This window comes from Erythrolamprus reginae, unplaced genomic scaffold (assembly GCF_031021105.1).
Source record: "Erythrolamprus reginae isolate rEryReg1 unplaced genomic scaffold, rEryReg1.hap1 H_2, whole genome shotgun sequence".
In the NCBI taxonomy this organism is placed as follows: Eukaryota; Metazoa; Chordata; class Lepidosauria; order Squamata; family Dipsadidae; genus Erythrolamprus; species Erythrolamprus reginae.
In genome coordinates, this window is record NW_027248473.1 from 1676543 (window position 1) to 1698558 (window position 22016).

The 22016-nt window shown below is 42.8% G+C and overlaps 2 long non-coding RNA genes across 2 annotated transcripts; both read right to left on the reverse strand.

The window, feature by feature from the left end:
- Window positions 1-14146: 14146 nt before the first annotated feature.
- LOC139155451 (uncharacterized) lies at window positions 14147-16043 on the reverse strand. The gene is made up of 3 exons (XR_011557070.1): window positions 15999-16043; window positions 15069-15113; window positions 14147-14200 (listed from the first exon to the last, which is right to left on the reverse strand). It is a non-coding gene; the product is annotated as an uncharacterized lncRNA (long non-coding RNA).
- Window positions 16044-17093: 1050 nt separating this feature from the next.
- Window positions 17094-21468, reverse strand: LOC139155462 (uncharacterized). The gene is made up of 4 exons (XR_011557071.1): window positions 21415-21468; window positions 20652-20691; window positions 19261-19373; window positions 17094-17221 (listed from the first exon to the last, which is right to left on the reverse strand). It is a non-coding gene; the product is annotated as an uncharacterized lncRNA (long non-coding RNA).
- Between the last annotated feature and the right edge of the window lie 548 nt (window positions 21469-22016).

Here is a 22016-nt window from a genome sequence, read left to right on the forward strand (position 1 = left end):
AATTGCCCATTAATATAAAAAACCAAACATACATACATACATACCATGCATAGAGTTGTAAAGGCCTAGGGGGAAGAGGGTCTCAATTCCCCCATGCCTGACGGCAGAGGTGGGTTTTAAGCAGCTTACGAAAGGCGAGGAGGGTTGGGGCAATTCTGATCTCTGGGGGGAGCTGGTTCCAGAGGGCCAGGGCCACCACAGAGAAGGCTTTTCCCCTGGGTCCCGCCAATCGACATTGTTTTGTCGATGGGACACGGAGAAGGCCAACTCTGTGGGACCGGACTGGTCGCTGGGATTCTTGTGACAGAAGGCGGTCTCTGAGATAATCTGGTCCGGTGCCATTAAGGGCTTTATAGATCATAACCAACACTTTGAATTGTGATCGGAAACTGATCAGCAACCAATTCAGACTGTGGAGTGTTGGTGTAACATGTGCATATTTGGGAAAGCCCATGATTGCTTTCGCAGCTGCATTCTGCACGATCTGAAGTTTCCGAACATTTTTCAAAGGTAGTCCCATGTAGAGAGCGTTACCGTAGTCGAGTTTCGAGGTGATGAGCGCATGAGTGACTGTGAGCAGTGACTTCCGGTCCAAGTAGGGTCGCAACTGGTGCACAAGGTGAACCTGGGCAAATGCCCCCCTCGCCACAGCTGAAAGATGTTTCTCTAATGTGAGCTGTGGGTTGAGGAGGACGCCCAAGTTGCGAACCTTCTCTGAGGGGGCCAGTGATTCTCCCCGTAGGGTAATGGACGGACAAATGGAATTTTCCCTGGGAGGTAAGACCCACAGCCACTCTGTCTTGTCTGGGTTGAGCTTGAGTTTGTTGACACTCATCCAGGCCCCAACATCCTCCAGGCACCGGCACATGACTTCCACGTTGGTAGTCCGAGTGGCGGCATGCGTGACAGAGACATTATGTCTGCGAACCACACCCTGCACGGCCAGTTTGGAGCTATCAAAATAAATTTGGAGGCATGGAGAATCACCTTGCAAACTACCTTACACAACAAAGGGAAAGGAGGGAAGGGTAGAGAAGTACTGGCAGCCATGATGTTTGAAGGGCGCTGGTCGCTTCTGCTCACTTTGAAGGAAAGCGAGAATAGAAATGTGGCAGCTGGTTGTTCTGTGGGATGTTAATCAAGTTCACTAGTGATTGTCCAATCTACATGCTACCCACCTGATGACCTATGGATGTGAACGCCATTCCATTTGGTCTACCTCTTGGTGACTTAACCAATCTGCCTTAGTGGTATCTTCCCATGAAATGTGGTCAGCCTCAATAGATAGAAGATATTTTTCTGGCCGAAACCTAGCTGAAGCGTCTCATGCCACAAGAATTTTGATTGCGTTCCTCTCTGCTTGTTAACATGCGCCTTAGCCGCTATGTTGTCAGTGAGCACAAGGACATGTTGTCCTCTCAGCTGACTGGCAAAATATTTGAGGGCAAGGAAAATAGCTCTTGGTTCCAGGAAGTTGATGAGGCAGTTGTTAACTTCGGGACCCCAGCAATCCTGGGCAATATTCCCTTCTATGTGGGCTTCCCATCTAGGCAGACTGGCGTTTGTAGTGACTATAAGTCTATTTGGAGGCAGTAAGATGGAACCAATCAAAGTGGCTGGAGAAGCTCACCAGTGTAACAAATGCTTTACCTTTGTTGGAAATGACGCCTTTAGCTTGGAAGATCCTTGCCCAGCTTTTTGATGTGGGAATAAGAACCATTTTAGTTCCCTGGAGTGTAACCGTGCCCATGGAACAATATCTAAGCAAGATATCATTTCACTCAAGAGAGATGAAAGAACGTCCAGGGAAACTGAAGGATTATGGAGAATCCATGAAACTAACTCTCTAATACTGGACTGTCTGTCTTGGGAAAGGGACACTGTACACTTTTGGGAATCAATGACTGTATCAAAATGTTGAATAACATAATAATAATAATAATAATAATAATAATAATAATAATAATAATAATTTATTAGATTTGTATGCCTTGGAGACTTGGAGAATGGATCGAGATGGAACCAAACATCTCTTTCCCATATTAATAGCAAAACCGTGCTATTGGAAAGTAAATGCTACCAATTGTAGATGATGAAGGGCTGACGTATAAGACGAACCCTGTACCAAAATGTTGTCTAAATAGCACTGGAGGCATATAGCCTTAGACCTAAGATGTGTGGCTAGGACCTTGATAAAGGTTCTAGGGGCTGATGACAACACAAATGGTATAGCCTTTTACTGAAAATGGAGGCCTGCAAAACAAAACCGGAGATATTGTCTGTGCAGAGGAAAATAGAAATATGAAAGTATGCTTTTGACAAATCCAAGGAAGCTAAAAAATCACCCTTGTGAATATTGGTTATAATAGATCTCAGGCAGTGCATTTTGAACTGTTTGTATTTAATAAGCCGCTTCAAATCAAGAATGGAGCGCCAATCCCGATATTTTGGGAACAAGGAATAATATAGTGTAAAACTGGAACCTCTCTGTTCATTGGGAACAAGTTCTATAGCTTGAACATCAAGAAGATGTTGTATTGCATCTTCCATTGAGTTTCTTTTAACTGGATCGTTGGATACTGAACATTGCAAGGAGCAAGGAGGGGGAAAAGATATAAATTCCAACATAATTCCGAACTTTACAGTCAACTTAAATCATAAATCTTGATTGGTTGAATCCCAAATGTAGGAGAAAAAGGATAAATGCCCTCCAATGGGATTATCCCCGAAAGAATTATTTGTATCTTCTGGTAAATTTGAAATTTGAATTACTTCCTTTTGCTGGGCATCTGCTTGGTTTTCTCCTGGTAGATGTATCATTAAAGAAAGATCTGGAGGAATACTGACCAGAGGACTGGGGGAAATTAGACCCCTGGTCAGCCTAGCAAAAGGGCCATTTATTATAAAAAGTAAATCTGGAATTCACTTTTTTTTTTAAAATAAAGGAAGGCATGATCTTATTTGTTCTCTATGACAATAGGGTCCAAAATATCTCCAAACAATGCCTGTCTTTTAATAGGCTGCAAACTTTGAAACTGTGGAGCCAAACATCTGAGGTAGGTATTCATGGCACCGGACCAGATTATCTCAGGGACCGCCTTCTGCTGCACGAATCCCAGCGACCGGTTAGGTCCCAAAGAGTGGGTCTTCTCCGGGTCCCGTCAACCAAACAATGTCGCTTGGTGGGACCCAGGGGAAGAGCCTTCTCTGTGGCGGCCCTGGCCCTCTGGAACCAACTCCCCCCAGAGATTAGAATTGCCCCCACCCTCCTTGCCTTTCGTAAGCTGCTTAAAACCCACCTCTGCTGCCAGGCATGGGGGAATTGAGATATTCTTTCACCCTAGGCCTTTACAATTTTATGCATGGTATGTCTGTATGTATGATTGGTTTTTATATAATGGATTTTTAACTGTTTTTGGTATTGGATTGTTCTCATATACTGTTTTATTACTGTTGTTATCCGCCCCGCGGAGAGGGGCGGCATACAAATGCAATAATTTTTTTTTTTAAAAAATTGTTCCTGGAGTTGGCGAAGCCAAATTAATGATGCTCTGGCAAAGAACAAAGCTGAGGAAGATGCTCGAACCGCCCAAACTGAACTATGCTGTGTCTTAAGCAATAGTTGTTCTAAACGTCTGTCCTCTGGATTCAGCAACTCCTCCACTTCCCCAGGTATGGAATTTTGGGAATGGAGTGCAGCCACAGCAGGATCTACAGTTAGGGGCTTGGGCAAGTTTGCTAGCTCAGGAGCTACATTGAAATGCTACTTGTCAAAAGTTGAAGGTATTGAGCCTGCCACAGGAACAGTGAACTGCTTCTAAATGTTATCAGTGAACAGCTGAGGGGATGAAATAAGGGCCACTGCCTGGACTTGTTCAGCATTATATGGAACGGGAAGTAGAAGCTTTGTTTCAGGTTCCTATGGTAGGAGGCGTGGCCAGGCCTGAAGCAGTCCTAGCCTTCTGGAGAAGAGATTTAAACAAGGCTGGTGGAAAAAGGCCTGCAGGAGTAGGCTGCTCTATTGGTAAAGCCTCATCAGCAGAGAGGGCCTCATCCTGACACTCTGCCTACTCCAATGCTGAGGATTGGCATTATCTGAGGTATCTGAATAATTATGATCCTCTAATCCTCCAAAGGATTTGTGTTGCAAAGGAGGCAGGTTCAGCAGAGGCTGGGCCTAGTTTTGTGGGTGACTGGAGCAAGCTCTGGTAATCACCATGTAGAGTGGAATAACAGCCATTTGCTGAAAACCAGCCATACACTGTTGTATAGCATTGGCAATAATATTTTAAACGTTGTTAGGATCCAATATTGGTGGCTGGGCTGTTTGGACAGTCCTTGGTTGTTGCTCTACCTGAATGCCAGGTATAGTAGGCAAGGCTGTTACGTTACTAACTCGCAGTAGTAACTGTGAAGCAGTTGCCATTTGTGGGTTATTGGATCCAAAGGGTGAAGCCACCTGAGGGGGGAGGCACTTGCTGAGCTGGGACTTTAAAACCTGCCTCCCCCCACACATTTGATTTAATTAGAGACACCCTCTCATAATCCAAAGCTGACTGACCTTGCTTGATTAAGTTGAGGAAAAGTGAGGTGCCTTCCATTGAGGACCTCTATACTGCACGAGTTAAAAAGAGGGCGGGGAAAATATTTACTGACCCCTCACATCCTGGACACAAATTATTTCAACTCCTACCCTCAAAACGTCGCTACAGAGCACTGCACACCAAGATAACTAGACACAAGAACAGTTTTTTCCCGAACGCCGTCACTCTACTAAACAAATAATTCCCTCAACACTGTCAGACTTTCTACTAAATCTGCACTTCTATTCTACTAGTTTTTCTCATCATTCCTTTCACCCATTTCCTCCCATGTTGACTGTAGGACTGTAACTTGTTGCTTATATCCTAAGATTTTTATTAATATTGCTTCTTCATTGCTTATTTGACCCCTATGACAATCATTGTTGTACCACATGATTCTTGACAAATGTATATTTTATTTTATGTACGCTGAGAGCATATGCACCAAGACAAATTCATTGTGTGTCCAATCATACTTGGCCAATAAAAATTCTATTCTATTCTATTCTAAAGATGACCACTTTTCCACTTTATTGCCAGGTTTGTGTGCTCGCTCACACCTTTTGTCACTTCGCTCTCCTGCTCTGAATGACTGAGGCATTTCAACAGGCAAGGAAGCCTTCCGCTCAGAATGTGATGCCTTTGCTTTTGTTGTTGTTTTGTTTTGTTCTCCTTGCATGGCATCAGCTGCTGGGAAATTTGCTGTGAATTTTTTAAACAACTGGTTATGTGGGCATGGCTTATTTGTAGGTGTGGCTAGCTGGTCATGTGATCAGGTCGGCATGGCTACATGCATAGGGACTACTAACAGAGCTGAACAATCTGGATTATGATGGATCCTTACACTAATGACCATCCTCACATTTATGCCCATTGCAGTATTATTAACAATAGTGTCACTCATTTCACAACTGTGGTGCTTCTTTTCATCATGGTGACAAGATAGGGTCCAAAAGGTAAAATGTGAGGATTGTTGTAAGTACGAGGACCGGTCAAAAGAACAAGGACTGGTCAAAAATCACCTTTTCAGCCCTCTGAGTATTCCCTGTCCAAAGGACTGAAAAAAATGATTTCTGACCAGTACTTGCACTTTTGAAAGGTCCTCGCACTTACAACCGGTCATCATTTATGTCTCTTGCAGCATTTGTAACAGCAGTGTCATTCATTTCACGACTGTGGTGCTTCATATGACTGGATGGGTGTGGCCAACTCAACATTACTTTCCCGGCCTCTCATGACCGTGGGGCTGTTGCAATGGTCATAGGATTGAAAAATGATCATAAGTTGCTCTTTCCAATGCCATTGTAACTTTGAATGGTCACTAAATGAAGTGTTGTCAGTCAAAGATTATCTATACAAACATACAAAAGCTTCTTTGCTCGCAAAAAGCTGCCCTAAATAACAATCATTAGATTAGAACTGCCTGAAAACTAGAATTACAAATCAGGTTGGGTGCCAGAGCACCTTGAGGAATTTAAATAGTTAAAATGCAGTGACAACTATCAACTTGCTCATAAAGTGAAACCCTTTAGCAGGGAGGTCATTTAAGCTCTCTAAAAAGGGCACACCCAGGAGAAGCAATCCTTGGATCCATTTGCACTACTTAAAGATAGCAGCTGGTCTCACTTGCCTCATAAGGTAGCCTAAGGAAATCGTCCAGATTTAAGGAAAGATCACTTCCCCCCCCCCCCAAAAAAAGTAAAATATCAGGGCAAAGCTTGCATCCCGTCCCTTGGAAGTACAGGACTGTGCCAAGAACCACTAAAGTAGTAAAGGAAGACTCCCACCCCAGATAGAAAAAGAAGTTTAGATAAACCTAACTACAAAGAAAGCAATTAACACTAGAATGAATAAGGGAACAAATACAGATTTCTGAAGTTGTTTCTTTCCCTTCCAAACAAAGCAAGTGTAATCTCCTCTTTGTTCGGATCGGTTCTATAGAACTGGTAGCGACCTGCTGGTGATGTCACGATGCCATCACTGAACTGGATCAGTCATTGCTGGTCCATGGGCACCGTCATCTTATTTCTGAATTTTTTTAAAAAAAATTCTTCTGAGCATGTGCAGAGGCCGTGCTTCCAGCAAAGTCCCAGAAATGATGTATGCAGACAGGCTCCATTTTCAGTGCTTCCCATTTTTATTTGGTTTTCCTTCCCTCCCAGAAAGCAAAAGGAAGCAAGGGAGAAGGGGGTTGGAAGAAGGATAGCTCAAATTATTGCCATGATGTTTTGTTCTTATATTCTGTTGTTTAGGTGTACAGTGGGACCCCTACTTATGAATCCAATCTGCTGGGTCTGCGACTTTCACCCTCAGACCTGCGCAGATCATTCAACTATTGCATAGCGGGCTGAGAGAAGGTAGGCTCCTCAGAGCTGCTGCTGAGAGCTCCAGGCCTTGCCTGTGGAGCTCCTCCATCCGAGGAGTCTACAGCCATGCCGCCAGCTACCAAAGGAAGAGATCCTGCACCACTGGAACGCCGATGAAGACCTGGTAAGTCCAAGGCTATTTCAAACTTTTCTGAGCAGGACTGTGAGTGGGTTTGTTGGGCTGTGCTCCCTGTTGGGAGCGAAAAGTGAATGTTTTTAGACAAGTTGCTAGGATGTTGTTCTCGTAAGGCTGAGGACTCTAAGCGCCTTTGGATGTGATCTATATGACGCCTCCAAGTCCAGCCATCTTCTAGTTTTAGGGGCTAGTTTCTCAGTGATGGTTCCCTTAGCCCAGTTAACTCCCCCATCGAAGTTCCTTGGAAAAACCTTTTGCCCCAACTCCAATGACCTTTCAGGGGCCTATGAGTTTTTTCTTGGGTGTTGGCATATTCTAGGTGTAATCTGTCTAATGGGGAACTTTCTCCCGATCAGAAGTTCTGCTGGGCTTTTCTTTGTCATTGCATTGGGGGTGATGTGTTGTGATAATAGGACAGTGTCCAAACGTTCTTGTATTTGCCCAGTTCAGACCTCTTTAAAGCCGCTTTTGCCACCCTTACGAGCCTTTCTGCCAATCCGTTAGCACAAGGGGCATGGGGTGACATGAGGGCGTGCCTGACTCCTAATTGAGCTAGGAACAGCTCCATCTGTCTTGAGGTGAACTGAGGCCCATTGTCTGATACCAAGATCTCCGGGCAACCATGGGTAGCAAAGAGCCTACGTAAAACCTTGATAGTGGCGCATGAGGTTGTACTTCCCATGAGGATGGTGTCCACCCATTCAGAATAAGCATTCACTATTACCAGGAAGGACTGGGAATCTACTGGCCCAGCAAAATCCACATGGACACATGACCAGTGGCCCCTGGGTGGTTCCCAATCTGTTGGCTTGGTTCTAGGAGGGCTAGGCCTAGACTCCTGGCAGTGGGAGCAGGTGGCCACCCACTGCTCAATGTCCTTGTCTAATCCTGGCCACTATAGGTGCCCTCTAGCTAGGGCCTCCATCATAACGATTCCAGAGTGTCCTTTATGCAGCATGTTCATTACTTTTCCCCTTAAACTCTTGGGCACTACTACTCGGTCTCCCCACAGGATACAATCCCTCATGATGGTTAACTCTTGCTGTTTATCTGTGAATTCTCTAAGGTGACGGTCCTGGCCCTTTCCTGGCCACCAATGTTCCCTCTAATTTTTTTTCGCTGTGGGCGGAAAAGTATAGTGTCTGAGTGGCATTCCCTTTGGGACTGGGCGGCATAGAAGTATAAAAATAAATAAATAAATAAATAAGAAAAAAATCCCTTCTTTTTTATTAAAATAAATTAATAATAAAACAAAACCAAAGTCTATTACTATTATTACTATCTTCTCCTCTTTTTCCATCCCTGTCTCCTCCCCCCTTGTGTGTGTGTGTGTATGTGAACTCTTGAAACATTTCCAATAACAGGTGAGGGCTATTGGAAATGGTTCAAGAGTTCACACACACACACACACACATACACACACACACGAGGCTGGGTTTTTTTCCTCTGTTATTATTTGGCTGCTTTTTACCATATGCTTTAAATCAAGAGTAATTTTTCTCTTTCTCTCTCCCTCTCTTGCTCTCTCTCTCTTTTTCTCAATTTCTCTCTCCTTCTCTTTCTGTCTCACTCTGTCTGTTGCTCTCTCTCTTTCTCTCTTTCTCTCTCTCTCTTGCTTTCTCTCTCTCTCACTCTTTCTATCTCTCTTGTTTTCTTTCTCTCTCTTGTTCTCTCTCTTGCTTTCTCTCTCTCTCTCCCCCCCTCTTTCTCTCTCTCTCTATTTCTCACTTACTTTCTCTCTTCCTCTCTCTTTCCATCTTGCTCTGTCTGTTGCTGTCTCTCTTTCTCTCTCTCAGCGAGGCGGCTGCGAGAGCGGTTTTTCAGAGAGCTTAAGGAATGCCTGCCCTGCCTCTACTGCAGCCCCCTTGCTGAAAGCTCGGGACGAAAGGGCTCCCAGCGAAGGGGCTGCGAGAGGGGCGTGGCGGGCATTCCCAAAATGTGCAGAGAAAACCCTTTTGCAGCTCCCTGGCTCGGAGCGCGGATGAGGAGGAGGAGAAGTCGCAGCGACCGCCGCCGCGGGAGAAGTCGCACCCCAAGGCGGGAGGCAGAGAAAACAGGAGAGGGGGCGGATCAGGTGGGTGGAGGGCAGCGGCGAGAGGCCAGGGGCACGAGGGGGCCAGAGGCACTGTGGGGAGGTGGAGGCAGCCGCCGGTCCCTTTCCTTCTACCCATGGGCTGTCAGGGGGATGGGGAGCATGCCCGGCACCTCAGCACTTTCGTTACTCACCGCCCCCCACTCCAACACCCGGCTCCTTGCGCGCCCTTGGAAAAGGGTGCATGGTGGGGTATTTTGGGGGTTGCGCGCACCTTACGGGAAACAGTGCTGGCCACCCTCTGAGAATGTATTGCACGACTGTATGTAAGACTGGGTCTCTCCTGGTTTCAGTGGCTATGTCTTTGGCCATGACAATGGGCTGGTCTACTAACTCCAGCAATAGCACTCCACTGGCTGGTGCAGGGTCTTCGACTGGTTGCATTATGAGGCAATGACTCAGAGCACCAGCATGGTTTATCTGAGACCATGCCTTATGTTGGAGTGTGTACTGATAAGCAGCTAAAAAAATAGACCACCTGGTCGTCCTTGGTGACAGGAACGGTGGGGTCGGTTTGTTGTTGGCCAGTAAGCCTATTAGTGGTTTATGGTCAGTCACCAGTTCAAATTCTCTTCCAAAGATGTAATTATAGAATTTCCTAACTCCTGCTACTAAGGCCAGGGCCTCTCTGTCAAGCTGGCTATAATTCCTCTCAGGGTTAGAGAGAGTTCTAGAGAAGTATGCTATGGGAGCCTCACCCCATTGGGCAAGATATGGGCCAGTACTGCACCTACCCCATAAGGGGAGGCATCATATGTGAGCCGTACTGGTAGGGTGTTATTTTATTGGACTACCACGCTATGAGAAGTTAAAAGGTCTTTTATTCTCATGAAAGCTGCACGTTCACTGCTTTCCCATCTCCAGGCTGCTCCCTTGTGTAGTAGTCTGTGCAATGGCTCAGCTGCAGTAGCCTTCTGTTTAAATAAAATAGAGTAGAAGTTAAGGAGCCTTAGGAAGACCTGAAGCTCTGCCTTATTTCTTGGTTCAGGGGCTTCTCCGATGGCCCTTATTTTCTCTAAGGTGGGGTGTCTGCCTTCACTGTCGATTTTGTACCCCAAAAACTCTACACTGTCACACATTTATCTGCCCTTAATTTCAATCCTTTCGCCTGCATTCTAGTGAGGACTGCCCTGATTTGCTGATGCAATTGGGTCTGTGATTCGGCTTAGATGAGTATATCGTCAAAGTAAGGCACTGTGCCTTTAAGACCAGTTAACAAACATTCCATTAACCTTTGGAATAACCCTGGGGCTATACTGACCCTGAATTGAAGGCGGGTGCATTCATAGGCCCCTCGGTGGGTTACAATTTTTTGTGCCAATGCGGTGGCTTCGTCGACCGGCAGTTGCTGGCAAGCTTGGGCGAGGTCCAGCTTTGCAAATATCTGCCATTGCCTAGAGAATGCAAAAGCTGTTGTACAATAGGGATAGGGTAGGAGTTGTGCTGCAGTGCCTTATTTATTTTTGATTTGTAATCAGCACATACCCTTAAAGAACCATCTGGTTTAATGGGGGTTACAACTGGGGTTTCCCAGGGGGAGTGCTCCACAGATACTAAGATTTCCTGTGCAATCAGTTTGTCTAGCTGGTGATATAACTTTGGAAATAGGGGTAAGGGGACCCTTCGAGGTTTCAATCTTATGGGGGGAACAGCTGGATCTAGGGAAAAGGAAATTGGAGGGCCTTTGTAAGAACCCAGGGAATTGTCAAACACATTGGGAAATTTAGAAACAAAATTAGGGGATACCTCCACGCTCAGTTGATGTAGCCCAATCACAGCCAATCCCAATGAGCCCATCCATTCCAAACCCATGAGGGCTTAGCCCCTCGGACAATGATCAGGGGCAGGTTACAGTTAATGCCCTTAAAGGTGACAGGTAGAATAGAGAGATAGAAATCGTGTTCCCTTGGAAGTTTTTGATAATTGCAGATACAGGCATTAGCTGGGAAGGCAGTAAGTCTGGCATGTACAGTTTTAGCTTCTGCCAAGGCATTATGGAAAACCTGGAGCCAGTGTCCGGTTCCATCTGGCAGGGCTGGCTGTTCAAAAAGATAGGAATTAAGAGTTTGTTTGGACTAAGTTCCAGTCTGTTAGTTTCCCTGGGGCAAGGTTTACCTCGGCGTTGTTTTCGAGGTGGAAACGGTGGATACCTGGCGCGCTGTATTGGGGTCTTGGCATTCGGGTGTCTCGGTTTAGCCAGGATGCGGTTTGTAGTCGAGGTGGCCTTTGAGAGATGGATTGGTCCTCGGGCAGCACGGCTCTGCAGGCGTCCACGACGTGGCCTCTGCAGTCGCAACGGTGGCAGAAGGCATTCTGGAACGGGCATCTAGAGCACGGGTGATTTCCACGGCAGCCAAGAGAGGAGTAGATCTGAGGCTGTAGACGTGGAGGTCTAGTAGGAGGAGTTTGGATTTGGAGGCAGGCGTCTTCTTGGAGATCGTGAAGAAGGTCGCTGTCATCTGGTGGTGGCTCGTCAAGTGGCAGGGAGTTGTCAAGGTGATGTACGGTCACAACTTTATTGTTCCTTTTAAGATCAGTGGCGGCAGCTTCGGCCACTTCAATCATTTGAGTAGCTTTGATCACGTCCTGAAGGGAAGGATCGTGTTCTGTCAGGAGTTTGTTCCTGATTTTGACATTTCGCATGCCGAAGATTAGTGTGTCGACTAGGCGCGCTTCCGGGTTGTCAAAATTGCACTGTGACAGAACAGTACAGAGATGAGTGGCGAATTGGTTTATCGTCTCCCCGTCGGTTTGAGACATCCGAGAGAATTGGTGCCGGTATACTCTTTATTATTATTATAATTATTTATTATTTATTGGATTTGTATGCCGCCCCTCTCCACAGACTCGGGGCGGCTAACAACAATGAAAAAAACAACATGTAACAATCCAATTAATAAAACAACTAAAACCCCTTATTATAAAAACCAAACATACACACAAACATATCATGCATAACTTGTAATGGCCTAGAGGGAAGGAATATCTTAACTCCAGCATGCCTGGCAATAAAGGTGGGTCTTGAGTAATTTGCGAAAGACAAGGAGGGTGGGGGCTGTTCTAATCTCTGGGGGGAGTTGATTCCAGAGGGCCGGGGCCGCCACAGAGAAGGCTCTTCCCCTGGGGCCCGCCAAACAACATTGTTTGGTCGATGGGACCCGGAGAAGGCCAACTCTGTGGGACCTTATCGGCCGCTGTGATTCGTGTGGTAGAAGGCGGTTCCAGATGTCTTCTGGCCCAATGCCATGTAGGGCTTTAACATTACCAGCACTTTGAACTGTAACCGGAAACTGATCGGCAGCCAATGCAGGCCACGGAGAGTTGCAGAAATGTGGGCAAATCTAGGGAGCCCCACGATGGCTCTCGCGGCCGCATTCTGCACGATCTGAAGTTTCTGAACACTTTTCAAAGGTAGCCCCATGTAGAGAGCGTTGCAGTAATCAAACCTCGGGGTGATCGAGGAGGACGCCCAAGTAGCGGACCCTCTCTGAGGGGGTCAGTAGTTCCCCCCCCCAGGGTAATGGACGGACAGATGGAACTGTACTTGGGAGGCAACACCCACAGCCACTCCGTATTGTCTGGATTGAGTTTGAGTTTGTTGACACCCATCCAGGCCCCAACAACCTCCAGGCACCGGCACATCACTTCCACTGCTTCGTTGACTGGACATGGGGTGGAGATGTATAGCTGGTTCAGTACTCTTGCTGGTTTGGTCGGCTTGAAGTGTTTGGCTAGCTTAGTGGTCAGTTGGTGCCAGGTCACTCAGGGTTTCAGCGAGATAATAGAGCTGTGTGCCACGGTGGCTCAGAAATATTGCTCTTTTTCGGCCATAGTCGGCATCTTTCATCCCTGCCGCTTCCAAGAAAATATCAAATTTGGCCATATAGGCTTTCCATGTCATATGTTCTAGGTCGAACAAGGCAGGAGGATTTGCCGCGGAGGTGGCAGTTGGAGTTTCCATGGTAGATAGGTTGAAACGGAGGTTCAACCACCCTCGTCGCCAATGAAAAATACTTGGAGACTTAACTGGTAAAATTATCAGTTGCTTATTCGACTAGAGTTGACAGGGTTAATGCAAACGGATTACAGTTAAAATAGCTTGAAAGGAAGTGCCGTGGCTTTTGTATTTATAGGGACCACAATGTAACAAACTCTATCTGACATGGTAACAAGTCTCTCGCCAAACAAAGCCACCAATCAGGATGGCTCAGGAGGCATCAGGCAGATTCTGAACTCTGGAACTTCTTCATGAATGTTTAACACTTCCTATCCCATCCCAAATCGGCTCCAAAATCACCCCTCCAAAAGCTTCCTCCTCCACCCCAAATTGTTCCCAAAATCACCTCTCCAGATGATTCTTATACCATCCCAAATCACTCCCAAAATCACCCTCCATCTGAGGTGCAAGCAGAAGCAGTGGGTAGAAGCAGCGCTGGCAGCATTTATGCTTCTGGCAGTACCCATTCGCCTAGCTACCCAGCCTAAGGTGGATGAGGGGCGACCCAGGAAGGAGAGTGCAGGAAACACAAAGCAAATTGTGTCCCAGCGAGCAACACTGGTAAGGTTGTAAGTCGAGGACTTAACAGTTCACTTGATCGTTCAAGCCATTCCCACCTGATCACATGGGCTTCAAGCCACTGCTATCCAGTCACATGACCACTAAACCATACCCATGGTAAAAATTTTGGCTGCCCATTACTGGTCCCATGAATAATGAGAACCGTAGCCAAACACAGTTGCAGTTGCTCCCAATGGGCGAATAGCTATTCTGAAATGATTTTAAACCTCAGGATAAACATAACAATAACAAAGTGTGTTTGAAATGTGTTTAATAATCCAATACTATATACTATAACATGCCAATAATAATGCAAAACTATATACAATAATATGCCAATAATAATCCAATACTATATACAATAATCCAATACTATATACAATAATAATCATTTAAAAATTGGATTAGTCTTCTTCTTCCTCCTCTTCTTCTTCTTCCTCCTCTCCCTCTCCCTCTTCTGAACTTCTGCAGATATAAAAGGAATAAAAGACGATGTAATTATAAAACTACATATTCTTCTAATAAGTCTGTTCAAATTTTGTCTAGCTATTATTATAATAGATACAGTACCCTTAATCTCAGATACAGTACCCTTAATCTCATATTCTTCTAAAGTAATATCCATGTATTGAGATGCCAATATTTTTCTGAGAAGAGCAAGAATTTCAGTATTTCAGAACTGCATCACAGCCATTTGCTCTAAGAGAAAAGGCCTCGGTAGCCACCCATAGAATCTTCTCCCAATAGCTACTTTGGGTCTGGCAGCATCACTTTCTATCTTTGGTAAGGCTAGGGAAAGGGAGAAATGAAGCCCTAAGATGAGCAGTACGTTTCCAGAGGCCTCGCATTGGCCTTCCAACAAGACTCAGGAAAGAAATGCTGAGTGACAGCTTCTCTTTTTTGACATGTTTAAATGAAAGTAATTAATAAATGTTAAATAAATGTTGTAAGCCACTGTAATTATGTATATGTGTGTTGGGCTATTACATCCATTTGTTTAATAAATAAATTAAATGTGTGACTTTCTGTAACCCTGTAAACAAGCATCTGTGCTAAATAAAATATTGTACTTCAATAGGAGGAATACAATGGGTGCAACTTTAAAAAACGGTACCGCTTATTTCTAATAAACCGTGTTTGGTAGAATTCTTATTGTGGTATCTAAATGTAAATACTTAGGAGTCAAACACTTTTTCTTTCTATGGTTTAACAGTGAAATAAAATGACGATATTATGAGATGTTTTAAACATTAAATATCTTATCATGCATTCTGAATCACTTCAAAAATTATTAAAGAGAAATACTCCTGACTTGCACCCTGTAGCTACTTACGTTTTCTTTGAAGTAGCTTCAGTTCCTTCCTCTCTTTCGGAAGCCCTGGTAAAAGAAATAGCAGAATTTAAGTATTTTTCTGGCAGCAAATGAAAATTTTATCATCACTTGGTCAGCTTGCCCTAGTTATTTATCTGTTAATTCATTCGATTTAATTGCCACCCATCTTATTCCTAAGCAACCCTGGGTGGCTTACAGCAGGAAAAAAATAAATATTTCTAAGATTATAAAAACGGCTATAATCAAAGACAGAGTTAACCAATAAAAGATAATTAAAAGATAAAAGATGGGAAAGTGGGGAGCAGGATGATCAGTGGTGGCGGTGGGAGTTGGCAGTGATGTAACATGGCAGTTGCAGTGATATAACATGGACCACTCTAGGAGTCTCAAGAACTCCCTGTGCTGCATTCATTATTGCTTGTATGAAAGCTTGCTTTTTTGTATAGGTTCCTAAATGGGACAGTCTGGGAAGAATGCTGCTTTTTGCCTTGTAGTTTCAGCCTGGTTAGTGACTGCTAGAACTAGGAGGCATCCTCTGCTTGCTAGTTCTGCTTCCCCCAATTTAAATTTTTAATTCAGAATGCTCTTAGAATCTATAATGTGTTCAATTACTAAAAAATGTCCTACATAAGGGATGGGCTCACCACTCTCCCCTCCTTTTCAAATCGATTCATCAGCCCTGTTGCAGGTACCCGTCCACTCTCCCCTTGTATCAGTGTGACTATTGGTTGCTTTCGGTGACCGAATAGACATTTCTGTCAGCGGCACTGCCTTTTAGGTTTCCCCTGTTTTTTTGCCTACTCTACACTGGGAGCTGGGGGATGGAAGAGGTTAGGGGATGTCTTGCAATCTTGGTTCATTAGGGCTAGGTCAACTGACTTAAATCCAGTTAAAGTTAAAAAAGATCCCTTGACAGACTGTACTACTCACTCAGTCTTTGGTGTAGCTTCACTCTCGGCTGCCTCTTTTTCAGACCTGACAAAAAAGAGAAAGGTGTTTTAACACAACAGAAGTTAAAAAGAAGTTTGTTACAATTAAGATTGCATTCCTCCCAGGGATACATTTTTCTGGGAAAGATAATGGCTCATTTCTTTTCAAACTTCTTGAAATGCAAGGACGTTTTAGACTTTAGATATAGATTTTAGATTTTCTCAAAGAGCATTAAGATGTTAATATTAAGCGTGGCTGGCTAGGGAACTTTGGGAGATGGCATCCAGTCATTTAAAAAATTTTGTGATTAAGAAACATGCTGTAGATAAATTGTCCTCTGGAACGTGCCTACCACAAATTCCAATCTAAACATATTAAACCATATATTACTCCAGCTATTTATTTATTTATTCAATTTTTATGCCGCCCTTCTCCTTAGACTCAGGGCGGCTTACAACATGTTAGCAATAGCACTTTTTTAAAAGAGCAAGGCTATTGCCCCCACAATCCGGGTCCTCATTTTACACACCTCGGAAGGATGGAAGGCTGAGTCAACTTTGAGCCGGTGATGAGATTTGAACTGCTGACCTTCAGTTCTACAAGTCAGCTTCAGTGGCTTGCAGTACAGCACTCTACCTGCTGCGCCACCCCACTCATATCTGTTAGCATCGAGATTTATATACTGTTTCACAGTGCTTTAGAGCTCTCTCTAAACAGTTTACAGAGTCAACCTATTGCCCCCAACAACCTGAATCTTCATTTTAATGACACTGGAAGAATGGAAGGCTGAGTCAATCTTGAGCCGGTCAGGAATGAACTCCTGGCAGTGAGCAATTGAGTTAGCCTGCAATACCGCATTCTAACCACTGTGCCACCATAGCTCTTTCATAAAATGAATCAATCAGAATCTATGGGTGGATCTACCATCAAGTATAAATACTACCCCACACATATAACTCTATTGATACTCACTTTCAATTGGCATTTTAATAGCTCTATTCTATCCAACACATATAACTCTACAGATACTTTCAATTGGCATTTTAACAGGCTCTACTCTATCCCACATATATAATTCTACAGATACTCACATTTTCTTTGAACTGGCCTTTTTACCAGGTGTTGGAGATGGTGCTGGTGCTGGTCCTGGCTTTGGAGATGAGACAGGGGATGAAGGTGGAGCTGCAGGTGGAGGTCTGGTTGCTGTTAAAGATATTAACTTCCTAGGGAGATAAAGGAGAAACAGAAATGAATCCAAGTTTGTTTAATTGGTCCAGCACTCAGGTGGTATTAAATAGTTTTGAGGGATCTACATAAATATTTTTTGTACATTTTGTACATTTATTTGTTTAACAATCATTATTTTTATGCATGCCTTCATATCAGTGTTGACTTCTGGCAAATGTCTGGATTGTCCCTGCGGGTTTTTTGGAAAGATTTCAGAAGTGGTTTGCCATTGTTTTATGCCCAAGGTGAGACTAGAACTCATCATCTCTTGATTTCTAGCATGGTATCTAAACCACTGCAACAATTGGGTCTTTATCAGATGCAGCTGTTTCTAAAGTATTAATTGATTGATTATATTTCTGCTTTTGGATTACTAAAATATCAGGAAAATATAATTATATTTAAAAATAAGATACATAATTCCAGAGAATGTTCTATAATAGTCTAATATACAGTATATATAAATATATTGAAAAATAAAATTTTCAATTATATATCATAAGTATTCTTCCAATGTTTTAAACTCTGCTTAATTACTTTAGTGCACTCTAAAGTTTTCTAATAATTTCATTTCAATAAAAATGTAGAAGAATTGATGTGGTGCTCAAAATTTTAAAACGGAAGACAACATTACTAATAGTTTTTCACATATGAACTGTAGTAACTTATGTTATTGGTAAAGACTGAGGTATTTCTGGAGATCTGATAAATAAAGAAGCACAGAAATTATAATTTGTTGTACACCAATAAAATCTAACACATTTTCAACGTGTATGGTTACTTCTTCATATACAAGCCTTGTACCAGATGGTTTTTAAACAAACCTACATGTATTTTCAAAAGAATATTACATATATATTAGCTCTGCAGTGGGGTATGCCCATGTTTAGAGAAAATAGCCATTGTCAGAAAAGCTAATTGGTATCCCCAGCAAACTACAGAAGTAGTATATGAAGAGAGCATCCAAATTTTGCAATCAACAGGGGAAACATCTGCAATTGCATACATTTCTTCATTCTTATAGGTATGTTGTGACTTTTTTCAATGGAAGAAGAAAGTAAGCATTTCTATGGAATGCCACACTTTTACCTCTATAAGAAATATTTGTATGGCTGCCCATCTTAAACAAAATTAATAAACCATAAAATGAAAACAGAAACCAGGGTCTGCAGTCCTTCCTTTGAGATGTTTCACCTCCAGCTTGTTTTTCTATCTCTGCACCTGGGTTTGCTCAATCTTTTGGGGAAAGAGTGCTTCATAAAGTAGGGACAGCCACAGAAAAAGGCACACCTCCCACTGGATGGCAAGACTTCAGGAAAGGACCTGGAGCATAACTACCTGTCCGATCTGGTAGGAAGGGCAGATGCTGTCAGGGAGAAGTGATCCTGCCAATATTCTGATCTCTGTCATGATGGGATTTAAAAGTGACAAGCAGGCACTTGAATTACACCCAAAAGAAAACTGGGAGCCAACACAGCTCATACAACAGTGATTGTAAGATTGACAACCTAGGGCTGCATGTAGTTTAGAGGCCAGTTGTAGCTCCTGAGCTGCCTTCAAGGGTAGTTGAAGTGATCTTCAAAGTTAGCCCCACGTAAAGTGCATTATAATGATCCCAGTTGAAGAAATCCAAATTTGTTCCACAATTTTGTAATGAGAAATATAAAGATGTTCTGTAGGTTTCAGAATGGAATGATTATCTCTCTAGTTTTACCTTGGTCATCTCATGCAGAGGAGTTCGCTGGAGAATGCATTTGGAAGAATCAGCAGTAAATGGAAGCCAGGCTATCAAAGAACATGGTGCCTGGACACTATCAAAGCCAGAGATCAACCAGAAGGAAGTAGTGCAAGATAGGAAAATGTGGCGAGATCTGGTCCATAGAATTGCCAAGAGTTTGTTGGACATGATTAAATGCATCCTCCTCCTCCTCCTCCTCCTCCTCCTCCTCCTCCTCCTCCTCCTCACTATCATCATGTTTTGTGAATTTCTTTCTTGTGATATGTGCCAAGTGGGGGAAAAAGAAAAGAAAAATACCTTGGTCTTTCACGATTGAATATAATTTCCTCTTTGAAGGATTCTTCACGAAGTTTTTCTAGAAGTTCATCAGGAGGTAGTGGATACATATTGTAGAAAGAAGATTCTGAACTCTAGACATGAGGAAAAGATGTGAAAAAGTTATAATAAAACTTCAGAGGTTTTAATATTAGTGGTTCATTACCATTTTATTTATATCTCAGATTCAAATTCCTGATCCTGGAATGGAGGTTCTTCCTGAGCAGGAAGCGCAATCGTAGATCAGCTGCTGCCCTGGGTGGGGGTCTGGAAGCCACAAAGTCGGATTTGGGGGTGGGGGAGAGAAAGAAAGAAAGCCTTCTGACCCCTATTTTTCTTGAAAGGTGCAACCTGTCGATTTCACTGGATGTATTCAAATGTTTGTGTGTTTTGCTCTCCAGATTGTCCAGTTCAGCTGAAGTCCAGTTGATGATTCAAGTTTAGTAGTTTATCACTGGAATTGCCCATGTATTAATGGATTTAATTATGTTTTCAGCATTCAGCTTTGATTTTAATATTTTGCGGACCCTTTTGCATTGACTCTTTCACTTTTCCATTCAAGATGTTATCTATTTCCAATATGCCTCACTATTTCTTTTGGGGGGTGGGGGTATAAATTTTTTATTGTTTTTCCAGTCTTTACAGAGATTCAAATTCACATATCTCAAATTAAAATATAATAAAATATAATATCAAATGCCAAATTCTTAATCAAAATTTCCTAATTATTGATCCAATTTGTTCTGGTACACATCATTCATCCTATGCTGCCTCATTTTCAAATTCTATTACCCGGATTTCAGAAATTATTTTTCGCTTTCATTTGAATTCAAAATGCTATAGCTATCTAAATTTCTCTTTACTGTTTTTCTATCAAAATTATGCCGTCGTGCTTCAGTCCATTTTTATATTCTTACTTAATTTATTCCTGCAGTGTGACAATCTTCCCTAGTCTATACGTTTCCCTAATCTATGTATTATATGCCTAACTATTTCTAACCAGTATCCTTTGCTAATGCTTTCACTATGGTTCCATTTCCCAGTTCTATTCCTTCTTTCTTTCTTTTTTCCTCGCTGCATGGATAATATAGCACATTTTTCAAGTCCAAAGTTTGTTATGATCTCACTGCTGAACAGTTGAACTGTGTTGAGTATTGATCTAAGTTCAGGGGGCTTTTCGCATATATTTTAAAGTCACCCATATTTAATAGATTTATCTTGCCAGGTTATATTGAGATTTGGTATCCCACTTTTGTGTTGTTGTTGTTGTTATTTTCTACAATACTTTTGGGAATGTGGAGCCATTTTTATCAGATCCAATAAGAAAATTGAATATAGTCAGATCACCAGTGGTTGCTTCTGCACTTACATACCTGTTTTTCAGGTGTTTCTTCCTTCTGTGTATCCAGAATTCTACTTAAAGAAAACAATTAAAGAGAAAAATAGTGAGACCTTTGGGCTTTTACTTATTTTTGGCTTAGTTAGTATGAATGTCGTCCTGAATTTTTGAACTTTTATGTTTATTTAGCACTGAAAATAATTGAACGTTTACAAGACAAGTAGGGAAAAAAGGATATGACCACCAAATGAGGAAAGTAGGAGGAAGCCAATGTAAACATACATATTCATCCAGCAAAAAAAAATTTCAGTGTTTTCAACTTTTAGATGCAGTATTTTCTCAATTAAATTTTGTTTTTTTAAAGAGTGAAACTTATAAATGCATTGCCATGTAACCTTGAGACTGTTCCTCATAAACATAATTTTTCACAGTATACAGTTTCACATTTATTTACTCTATTTTTCAGTATATAAGATGTACTTTTTAATCTCAAAATGGTGCTTTAAAAATTGGGTGCATCTTATACATCAAATGTTGCCGAGGCCGCCTGGCAGCCCATGGTAGGAGGGTTGGCCCACGGTAGGAAGGTTGGCCATGATGGGCGGCCATGCTCCGGAGCCTGAACAAGCCCATCCACCAAGACCTGCCAGACTTTTCCCCTCGGCTGAAGGCATTACAAAGCCTGAACGAGCCTGTCCCCCAAGGCCTGCCACTCCCACCATGATCGCACTGAGGTCAAATATATGGTGGGGATTCCAAACAGTTGAACAATATTCAAAAATTACTCTAGGAGTTACCTTCTTACAGGAGAGGTTCCATCTCTTACTTGATTATTTTTTTTACAATATAACTGTTGAATACAAAAACAGAAGTGACAGATAAATGTAAATATTTTTCACAGTGATCAATGACTGTCACAGAGACCAATGTTTTCTCCTATGTTTTTCAATAAGAAATTCTTCTTTTTCTCAATCTTCTGCTTATAAAAAGGTGAGGGGTCTCCAACATGGTCTGGGTCAATCTCATAAGAAGGTCTTATGGAGCAAATATAGCCTCCCGGCCAGACGTTCTCTCTCAGAATTGAATGAATCCAAACTTAATGCACCCATTCAATTACCCCCGTTCATTCCTCTTAGCAATAATTTTAGAAAAGCCAATCCCACCCTTTACTGAGGTGAGATTATATTAAATCCTGGCTGCAGTAATATGGTCTATTAATATAAGGATCTGTAGAAAAATATTTTAGCTTACCAACAACCCAGAAAACATTAGGGCAAGTAGCATCGCCATTGTGACTGAAAAAGCCAGCTTCCAATTGATATAAGGTGCATTACGTGGCTTTGGTATCTGCAAGGTGAAACAAAAAGAGGTAAAACAAAGAGAGGTTAAACAAAGGTAA